At 42.2% G+C, this 11580-nt stretch overlaps 1 long non-coding RNA gene across 1 annotated transcript; it reads left to right on the top strand.

Moving 5' to 3' along the window:
• The first annotated feature begins 4684 nt into the window (after window positions 1–4684).
• LOC143420935 (uncharacterized) lies at window positions 4685–10197 on the top strand. Its single transcript, XR_013100687.1, has 3 exons — window positions 4685–4816; window positions 6740–6893; window positions 9187–10197. It is a non-coding gene; the product is annotated as an uncharacterized LOC143420935 (long non-coding RNA).
• The last annotated feature ends 1383 nt before the right edge of the window (window positions 10198–11580 follow it).

Genomic DNA, 11580 nt, shown 5'->3' with positions numbered 1-11580 from the left:
GAAATCCCTGGATTACAGCGCTGAGCTCTGCAAATCACTGCTGTTCTGTAAAAATAAATAAATAAATAAATAAAAAGTGACGTGAAAATTGAATGCGAGCCACCCTACCTTTTCTCACAGCGCTACAATCTACTGGCATGCCCCTCGGTACATTTATAAATGCAGGCACACAACTTCCTCTGGAGGATTCCTCTTAGAAACCTTCCTTCCCCGCCGAGGTATTGTGCAACATCTGGCTCCGGCTGCGTATTGATCTTGGCTGAGGTCAAGACGAGGGGGTGAGTGTGTGTGTGTGTGTGTTGTGGGGGAGGAGGGTTGCTGTAGTGTGAGTTAAGTGCATAGGTCTTTTTTTAAGGACCTCTTGTTTGTCCCAGCGAGCATTTACCGTCAAGTGGTGCTCTAACGTTAGAGGAGAGCTAACGGCAGTCCCAGAGGAGATCCTCCAGCCAGAAACTGAATAATTCATCCAGGCCTGTGGCTCCTCAGAATACCACGAGTCTGAAATGGTGAGAGGTTATAAAATGCTCCTTTACCTCCCAAAGATCTTACACTTTTTTTTATTGTCTTTCCCATTTTAAGCTCATGGCTTTTTGCTACCTCACTGTAAAGATTCCAACCCCTTTGCACTTCCTCACTTTAATCCACCTTTTTCCTTCTTCTATCTCCCATGTCTCTCATTTTTCAATTTCAAAGTTTGATGCAACTGATACACAGATGAAGATGCCTTGGATCTGATGTCTTAACGCAATAATACCTCCACCCTCCTAACCTCCCCCCCCCCCCTCCCCACCTCCCTCAATGCTCTGCTGTGAAGGGGGCTCTTTGCGGGAAACTCTAGCATTCAATCGTATCTGCTCGCATCTCGAGTTTCTCAGTGGCACATCGCACCGATGTGAGTCAGTGCATTCTCATCATCCTAACCTTCAAATTTGCTTTTCTCCTCTACATTCACCGCCACTGCAATCTCATCCTCCCCCTCTTTTTCTGGAACTCTCCTCTCTCTTCCTCTCATGTTTCCCTTCCCTGTATTTGTCTACTTCATGGTCCACCTTGCAATGATGCAGCTGAAATGGTGAAAAGTGACAGCCAGAATTTGAAATCATGCATGCGCAGGTCTGACCTAAGAAACGGCCAGTAAATGCATTAAAAACTGGTATATAAACCTAGGAGTGAACCACTCCTAGGTGGTGCTTATGACTTTGGAATTTTGCTTTTATAAAGTTTTCATCCTTTGCTAATTAATGCTTCATCCTCTCTTTTACTCTTGTCAATTCAAAACATGTGGGTTTAGTGAGAAGCAGATGTTAGTCCTGTTTTACATAACAGAAAATATCTCACTGACAAAGTTTAATACTGAAATGCCTCAACATCCAAAGTTCCTGTAACAATCAATTTGTGATTCAAGTAAAAGCAACTATTCAGGGGAGGACTGAGTGTAACACTGAAGAAGAAATGTGATTTTGATTATTAGTATGATGACTAATAAGCTTCCAGTCAACCATTGGGAACATCCGTAGGCCAACCGCTAGCTTATCCCAGCAAGTCCTGCACTTCTTTAGCACTCCTGCCTTTAACTGTCAGGAGCAGGTTTACATGCATTCACACTGCAGAGTTCTGAATTTACCAGGGGTTTGCTAGATGAAAAGAACAAGATACTGTAAGACAGACTGATCTATATTGACAAATGATATATGTTGCCAAAAGTATTTGCTCGTCTGCCTTCATTGACATCCCATTTTTAATCCATAGGGTTTAATATGATGTCGGCCAGCTTCTTTTGCGGTGGAGGGACACCAAAGTAATTGCTTACGGAGCTTGCTTCTTCGACATCTTTAAGAGTTCTGAACAAATGTCTGTCCTCCTCCAGAACAACTTATGTACGCAAACGCGCGTTCCAACTTCTTATCTGGTGCGCGTCTTTTATTTTGACAGCAAATGCTCACCTGCGGACCACTTATGTGCAGCCCTGGCTATAACAGCTTCAAATCTCTGGGAAAGCTTTCCACAGGTTTAGGTTTAAGTGTTTATGGGAATTTTTGACCATTCTTCCAGAAGCACATTTTTGAGGTCATTCACCGATGTTAGATGAGAAGGTCTGTCTCACAGGCTCTGCTTTAATTCCTCTTGAAGGTGCTCTGTCAGGTTGAGCTCAGGACTCTGTGCAGGCCAGTCAAGTTCTTCCACACCAAGCTGACTGTTTTTATGGAGCTTGCTTTGTGAACTGGTGCACAGCCATGTGGGAACAAGAAGATGACATCTGCAAAGTTATTCCACAAAGTTGGGAGCATGAAATTGTCCAAAATGTCTTCATATGCTGAAACATTAAGAGTTCCTTACACCATAATCCCTCCTCCACCAAACTTTACACTTGGCACAGTGCAGTCCGACATGTACTGTTGTCTTGGGAACCTACAAACCCAGATTCCTCCATTGGATTGCCAGACGGAGAAGTGTTCTAGAGTCCAGTGTTGGCGTGCTTTGCGCCACTGCATCCAACACTTTGCATTGTGGTTGGTGATGTTTGGCTTGGATGCTTGATTTTATGCACCTGTGACTAGGGCTGAACGATATATCGCATTTGCGATAATATCGCGACATGATCAAGTGCAATTTTCTAACCGCAAAGGCTGCGATTATACTCTGGACATGTCCAAATTCATGGGCTGCATCCTCCTGAGGCCGCATTTGTAGACCGATTACGTCACAGCGACATGCCGAAGGCTGTCCAAATTACTACCATATCCCAGAATTCATAGCGCGGCCCAGCCAAACTCCAGTTTCCAGCAATGGCGGCCGCTACTAAGTTTTAAAATTACTCATACTAATCTTTCTGGGTCACAAAATAAACTTTTAACATATTTTCAGGCGAGAAAGTAGTTGTGTAAACATCAAATATCTGCTCGGTTTATCAAGATATCCCATATTTGCAAAAGTGCTTCGACGTTTTCAGAGGCGTCTGCTACCCACCAGCTCGACAGCTAGCCGGGAGCTCGAGGGTTACTGATGCGGCCGAGAACGGCACAACTCCCAGCACATCATTTTCAGATCACCGCGGAGTTTCGCTGCTCGGGTTAAACGTAATATATAAGTCACTTAGACAACCTAAAAATGTTATTGTTGGGCTTTTTTCAGTGTTTTGTTTGTTCGTGAGTAAATCGGTTTGGCTGAGATTAAAGTTATTAGATTAGATAAAATAAAACTTTATTAATCCCCCGGGTGGGTTCCTCCTTGGTTTTCACACAGCTGACTAAACGTCAAACAGAAAACTTATTAAACAGAAGTATGAGACAGTCGAGAATTTACACCAGTGTCTGGTTATATTTTAGATAGCAAGAAGCAGACGGCCGAGTTTATTAAACTCCACCGAGACAGCGGTGACGCTAATCAGAAGGCTAGACCGTCCAATTTCACGCCTTTAAATTTTAAAGGCGTGTTTGTGTGTGTGTTTATACAATTGCTATTATGTTTGCACTTTATGTGTAATGTTACTGACTGCAGAGATCAGTAAGATGTGTGTATTTTTTATTTATTAGTTTTATTTATTTAATATTATTTTTTAATTGAATGACTGTAGTAGTTCACAGATGTCGAAAAACTGAGTGTGGTAAAGCCACTGATTTTTTTTATGTATATTTCTGCAATCTGCACATTGTACTGACTTTCATTTTAATGTTTACACCAGGGTTCCTTGTCAGCACTTTATGCTCAGATGTTTGTAAGCTAAAAATAAACTATTGTGTATGTTCAAATATACTGTTGTGATTGAAGAAGTTAAATAAAAATGTCAGTCATCAATTCATGCATCACCTCATGTCATCATAACAGAGGTCTGTCTTCCAGGAAAGAACAGTTTAAAATTAATGTAATATAGTATTGGCCATACTATATGATGTATTGCTTGTCTTTGTTTAATAATACAGAAGACAAAGACCTTAAAAAATAATCGCATATCGCATCGCAATCGCAATATTGGGGCAAAAAATCGTGAGTAAATTGATTATTTTCCATAATCGTTCAGCCCTACCTGTGACCATGGAAATTATTGGAACACCTGAAATCAATTATCTGTCTGTCAGGCAGTTGGTCAAGTTACTTGAAAAAAGTAATCAGTAACTAATTACTGATCAGTAACTAATTACTGATTACTTCCCCAAAAAAGTAATCCCGTTACTTTACTAATTACTTATTTTCAAAAGTAATTAATTACTTAGTTACTTAGTTACTTAGTTACTTTTTAAAAACACGATTTACAACCTGAATAGGTGATAAAGCGATAGATCTTTTAGCCCAATTCTACTTTTTCTACATAATCCATCATACAAAATGTAATCAAATGGAAAAGTCTCTTTTTTTAACTTGTTTTATCAGTTTTAATCTTTTAACTTTATCCATCAAGCAAAAATTTAATTATATGCAACATTCTCTGACTTGAATAAATTAGTTTAACATTTAAAGCTATTTTCTACACATTCCAGTACATAAAATAAAATATTTTTTGTGTTTACATTCACTCTTTTAAATAGATCCAAGTAAAATACAGCAGAAAATAAATAAAGTCAAAGACTCAGCGGTCCTGTTGCTCTATTTTCACCTGTAAAGCAGGACCGCGGTAGGCGGAGGTTTACCCTGGTGCAGGTGTGCAGCGGTCAGTGGAAGGATACGGCAATGTCTCTGTGAGTTTCCCATTACGTCGTTGCGCACTCGGTGCTTGCTTGGAAGTTTAGGGGTTTTTTTCGCTGTAAAAAGAAGTTTTCTTCCCACGCACAATGGACACTAATGTTTTTGTCACTTTTTATGGAATCAAACTCAAAGTAAGGTCAGTACTTCCACGCTTTAAACGCTGCACGCTCATACTCTCTCCCACAATCGATATGTGATCCATTGTTGATCTGCACACAGCTGTTGTCACTAACGGCGCACTCGCTTACGTCACTGTCGTGAGACATTCTCTCAAAAAATCACGGTTTTAGTAACGCAGTAACGCAGCGTTCCTACGGGAAAGTAACGGTAATCTAATTACCGTTTTTGCAATAGTAATCCCTTACTTTACTCGTTACTTGAAAAAAGTAATCAGATTGCAGTAACGCGTTACTGCCCATCTCTGCTGTCAGGTAATGTTTGGCCCAAACTGGGTCATGCACAGCACCAAATCTACAGCAGAGTGGCTGAAAAAGAAAAGAATCAGTTAAAACCAGACCTCAACCTGATCGAATTCCTGAAGCAGGACCCTAAGAGAGCTGTGCATGAACGAAAACCTCAATGAATTTAAACGAGGTTCTAAAGAAGAGGGGGCCAAAATTCCTCCACAACAATGTGAGAGACTGATAAAGTCATACAGAAAACCATTACTTCAAGTAATTGCTGCTAAAGGTGGAGCTACATGTTACTGAATATTAGGGTGTGCTTAGTTTTTCCTGCACTGTTTCTGCTTTTTGATTAGTTTTTGTTTTAAAAAAATGACACAATTCCCCTCACATACCCTCTACTATGAAAAGACAAGGCAACAGACTGGTTGTTTCAAACAGGACAGATTTATCAAGTTTGGACACTAACAACATTAGCCTAGAATAAAGCGCAAGGCATGGTGATACACAAATATATGCAGAATTAGTTCCGTGGGGAAGGGCAGTCACTTACTTACCTTGCTAATGGCTACATAAAGGAGGGGATGCTCGCTGGACTGAGGGGGGTTGGAAAATTACTGGAATTAGTCCATTGTAATTATAGGAAGCAGCCTATCCAGATCAAATTTTGGAGTGGTTTGGGGGTGAGGGTTCCAGACGCTGTTTGATAATCTGCCAAACGCTGAATCTAAAACAAACTCATGTCTTTAAAAGTTATAAGTCTGTTTGTGTATTGTGCATCCAGAGGTTGATATCAGCTCTGCCGCTGAGGTCCCAGTACTAAATTTGCAAAAACTGTTGGATGCTGCCCTTCTAGTTGTGACTCCTCGAAGGCGTGGGCAGAGGGGGTATCCAACAAGCACTTGCCTGAATCACCTTCACGTAACAATATATTCATCATCTTTGTTTACAGTGGACACCAAATTCTGCTCATTTAAGTATGCTGTCGCACCATTATTGGATTAAAAAAAGTTTCTTTCTTGTGTTCTGCTGAAGACAGACTGTGGATGATGTAATAAGGGTTTTGGAGTCAACAATGCATTGAGACCGATATAGATTAAAAGTCTAAATTCAGTGGCTGCACACAGGGCCGATGCATTACATCATCCCTTGTGTGCTGTTATTCATTTCTTGCAGCGTAATTGAAGCAGCCACAGATGATGTCATCTAAACAGAGGACTTCCATTCAGAAGTTGTTTTGTTGCTCCCATACACGATCGGGTAGACTAGCCCCATCACCATAACTCTAATAAATGGACTGGATATGGCAAGCTGAGAGTGTACTTGGCCTTTACTGAGGAGATTGGCAGGTGTTTGATATTCACGGAAGGCTTACCCCATGCATCTCTGTCCCCTACCACCACCACCCATCCCATCTCCCTAACACAATTGCACTTCAGAGTCTAAATGATAGACTACAGTACTTGTAACTTGTTAGGAACAGCAAATAAGACATCTTGCACCGAGAGATAAGGAGGTGAATACCTCTAACCCATGCCACTCATGAGATTGATGACCTATCAGCCTGTGAACTGACAGAAATGAAATCACTCCTCTTCGCTTACGCCAAGGGTCTTTCTCTCACTTTGTCTTTCCATTTCTGTGTTTCTCTCCAGCTCCATCACCCCCCTCCTCCACCACTCCCACCACCACTCTCTCTGTCGCGGTGGCAAGGTTAGAAAGGTGCAATGAGAAAAGGGTGGGGAGTTAGGAAAGAGGGAGACGAGGTCTAAACAAATCTCTGTCCTGCCAGGACGTCCTCCTGCCAAGGTTTGTCTGGGAAGGCGGGGCCACAGGGTGGGGAGGGCGGTGTGGAGGTGGGAGGGAGGGAGGGGGGGCAACAAGGAATGACGTGATCCCCTTTATTCCGGCCAATAAAACAGAGTGGCCGGTGAGATCCGGATCCGTACGTGCCGTCAAATTCAATAAGGTAGTGCTTTAATGTTTTCTTTTAATCAACCAAATTGCATTACACACTGCCTCCTCCACGAGGCTCCGCGGCGCAGAAGAAAGGGGGACTGGAGGGTGGCTGATCTGGGGTGGTGGAACTACCAAGAGGGGGCATTCCCAAAATCTAAAGGAATTTTAGAGAAAACCTTCTGATGCATGTATGTTAAAGAATTGGTGCAGCACAGGCCCAGGCAGTGTCGGTTCCCACTCAGTGAGAGGAGGAAGGGGCCAGTGTGAATTCAGGGTCAGACTGGGGACAGACATGGCGCACAGACAGACTACGTCATTCTGGTAATGAATGCCAGCTCAACATTGAGAGCATCAGCTGCTTTAAAGGCAGAGCACTCTCCTTCCTGGACGATGTTGTCTCTTATCATGTGCAATGCCCTCGGCAGTGCCTTCCTCCCCTCTTTCTCTTCCTCCTTTCCTACTCCAACAACTTCCTCCTCATCATTCTCGTCTCCCCATCCTCACTGACCTTACTCCTCCCGCCGTTCGTCCTGCCCAACACGAGTCAACCTTTCACGAAGGTACATCACGAATGCTCTTCGAAACACTTAATCATCAACCCCCCCAGCTTGTTTTTTTTTTTCTCCATTGTTGGACAGAGTAGCGCAGGGCCCAGTCAAATGGGGAGGGATTGTACATCTGCGTCACCGGCTGCAAGATCAGCTTGCTGCCCCCAGCCTGCTGATTGGAGTTTTACGATTGGATGTTTCATTCCACCTTAGATCAGGCACTGCTGTTGTGGCCCAAAGGATTACAGCCTGCTGCCGCTGTTGGCCACTCATCCGCGGATAGATGAAACTTCAGAGAGCAGTAATCCACCGAAGTAGGGTGGCTTTGCTGCTCAGCTGCCACAGCCACAACTTTAGAGCCAGCTGACATTTAACATAATGATCAGTCAGAGTGGCCGAGCGTTTACACACAGGAAAGGTTTCCCGGACACAATTAGACCACAGTCCTTGCATGGGCTAAAAATGAATCACAATGCACAATACCATAGTGTAGTCCTTCTATCCATCTAATGGTAAACTGTGAGTGGAGTGACTGGAAGAAAAGCCTCAGTCTCAGCTGTGATATTACAGTGGTCTATCCACAGAGTTTGAAAAGATGACCACAGCTACAATCTACTGTACAGTGTATAGTCTAGGAAACAGGCTGCATTTTGGTTTTAGCCATCCATCCTGGTGTGAGTCATTTACGGTATGCTATTAGAGAGAGGGTTACCCAAGTTTTCCAAATGCTAAAACAGGAATGATTGCAGGATGATTACAGGAATGTATCTCATCCTACCTTATCTATTTTGAGGAAACAGTTTAATAATTTAGTACTCAGCTTCTCTCCCTCCATATACAACACACTTACGTTCATCCCTACAAATATTTGTAAATGTGGTCAAATATAGGCGAATTAAACACCTTCTAACTGTTCTCGCACTTGCCTCTAAACTATAAACTGATCTGAAAGTTTGTTAAGTGTATTTGTAGCCAGTGAGTGGGCAGCCAGGATTCCTGCCTTGTAAAGAAGCAGGAATGAGAAGAATTTGATTTCTTGCAGTATTTGGCTCACGCATGAGCATTAAAATTCATGGTATATAGGTTGGATTGTAAAGTTTGGTAAAATTCCCATCGGTATTCACATCAAGGCAGTACAGTAAAGTTGTTTCCTGACATGAATAATGCGCAATAATACTGCTCTGTCTATTAGATTTGTGTTTAATTACCTCATACGACAGGATTTGGCTGATGTGAGACATCATCTGCTTTTTCGGGCACTTCTGCATTGTTACTATATCATTAAGTCAGAAAAGTGGAACTTTCAGAAGAATTTTCTGCTCATGATTTCAACTCACATGATGTGTATGCTATTTACAAGTCAGAAAACTGGTGATTATGGTCACTTCAAGATGCCATTGATGCAGCATAAGAGTGGATGTTTGAAACATCAATTTTTCTTTTCACTTTGTGAAAAAGAATATTTTCATGTCTGTAAATGATAAGTGATTTTAAAGTATGTTTGTGTTAATTTAATCAAAATATGCTCTGATAAGCTCTAACAAGCATTAAGCTAACCATCAGCTTTCACTATGAATGATTCATGTCGCCTGCAGATATGCAGGTCTGCCCGCTGCTCTACACCAAAAAGAACAGGAGGATACAAACTGAAACAACAACAACAACAGCATGCTGCCTGGTTCACGTTGAACTCATCCCCGAGGTCTCTGATGGGTGGATGACTTCAGCTGCAAAGTCACTTTGACTCAGTGAATCAGGAATCAGGTAACGGGATCAGGCTTCATTAGGTGACTTCAGCCGAGCTGGCAGACGGCCAGGTGAGCTGGACGCACAAATGGACATTGATTTTTCAATAAGGGCCCTGAAACTGTCAGCCAACCAGGCTATGGTGATATCTTCTCTCGCGGGGATGGCCTTCTCTCGATGATGGCCTGACTGGCACACGACCACAGGCCACCACACCAGCCCCATACATTCCCCTGGCTCTGTCTCATGACCCTACACTGGTGTTAATGTGCATTATCCTGGAGTACAGCTAATGGTATGAAGCGAGAAAATATTGTCATGTTTATTTAAAAGAGAAAAAAGTTTTGTGTGGGTGGTTGTGTGTGTTTGTTCTTCTTTTTACAAATCTTTGCTTAAGTATCACATTTTTGCTCTGTATTGTGGCAAAAAATGTGTAATGAGTCCAAAATATCAGAAGGCGATATCATGTTTTCCTGTCCTGTCACCCATATATATCTAGTCTGATAGTCAGATAGGCTTTATGACACAGGCCTCAAGGAGCGCTTGACCCATAATAGTTTCCATCCATCTTGCCTCCCTCTAGCAGCCTCAGCTCTCAGTACCTGTAAGAGCGCCATATGTTGGCCCTATGCTGAACCCTGAGGTCAGGAGGGTATCCTACGGTGAATGAGGTACAGGAGATATAGCCTGAAGTTAATCTATTGTATGATTGTACAAAATGCAAATGATGGATGTTAGACAGCACTGATATTAGGAGGGCAGCAGGAATGAAAGTGAGAGCAGAGAATAAATGAGACAGTCACAGCAATAAAAATAAGTTGTTTTCCCACATCCACAGCAGTCCTGAAGTTTTGTTTCATTTCCCAAAGGGGTTTCATGTGAGAACGCAAATGTCTGATGCAGCACAGTTGGAAATTCAGCTGCGTCTAACCAGCCAAGTATAAACTGGATGTGATGGCCATTAGCGACAAGGTAAGGATAGCATGGTTGGGATCCTGCATAAAGTGTAGGAAAAAACATCTAACTGAGGCGTTTAGGCACTCAGTTTCTCGAAAGTAAAGATGTGAAGAAGCAGACAAATCTACAAAATAAACTGTGTCTACAAATTGTGCGACATTATCAGATGTTTCTCAGGGTAAAAGACTTTGAATATCTCATCAGCTACATAGTATCATCAAAAAACTGTCTGTGTGCAAGGGACAAGGCAGAAAAGTAATATTGCCCTTGATCTCATCCCTGTTTTCACTGCTTGGGTTCAAGAATGTTTTCAGAAAACACTGCATATAAGGAAAATTGCCAGAGAGTCCCAGGTTAAAGCTCTATTATGTAAAGAAGAAGCTGTATGTGAGCATGATCCAGGAACGCTGCCGGCTACTCTGGACCAAACTCATTTCAAATGTACTGAGACAAAGTGGGCACTGCATCACCTAAACTAAGGAAGGGAGGGACTATCCAGCTTGTTACCAGTGTTATCAAAAGTCTGCATCTCTGATGGTGTGGTGGTGCCTAAAGAATGGGCACTTGCACACCTAGAATGGTGCTACTGGTGCTGAAAGGAATACACAGGTTTTGGAGCAACATATGCTCCCATCCAGACAACAGCGCTTTCAGGGGTGGCCTTGGACACTGCATCTATTAAAACAACACTGCTTCATAATGGAACAGTCCAGGTACTGAATTGACCTGCCTTCAGTGTAGACCATTCATCAGCTGCAACATTTGGAGCATCGTGAAATGGAAAACATGGCAAAGAAGACCCAGGACTGTTGAGCAACGAGAATGGGACAATATTCCTCTCCCAAAAGTCCAACAGATGGTCTCCCAGGTATTTAGGGACTGTCAAGGGGGGCATGCTACAGAGTAGTAAACATGTTCCTCTCCTTTACTTCATTGAAATGTGTTACTGACATTACAGTCAAAATGAGTCACTGTTTTTCCTGAAATAGTAAAATGACTCAGTTTAAACACTTGATATATTTTCTATGTTTTATTGTGAATGAGATATGTGTTTGATACATTTGCAAATCTTTGCACTTTGTTGTTATTTTATATGTTACATAGAGGCCCAACTTTTTTGATTTGTGGTTGTAAACCAAAGGAGGTTAAATCAAAGGACAAGGACACATGTTTAGTTGAAAGTGTACCATTTTCAGCTGTTTGCTACATATAAGAAAGGGCAACTTCAGAAAACGCTGCAACATATCCTCCCATTACTGTCTGAAGTTCACCCGTGAAAACAGCTA

This window comes from Maylandia zebra, linkage group LG11 (assembly GCF_041146795.1).
Source record: "Maylandia zebra isolate NMK-2024a linkage group LG11, Mzebra_GT3a, whole genome shotgun sequence".
NCBI lineage: Eukaryota > Metazoa > Chordata > Actinopteri > Cichliformes > Cichlidae > Maylandia > Maylandia zebra.
The sequence above is the reverse complement of the archived record's forward strand: the minus strand, read 5'-3'. Positions and strand labels throughout refer to the sequence as shown.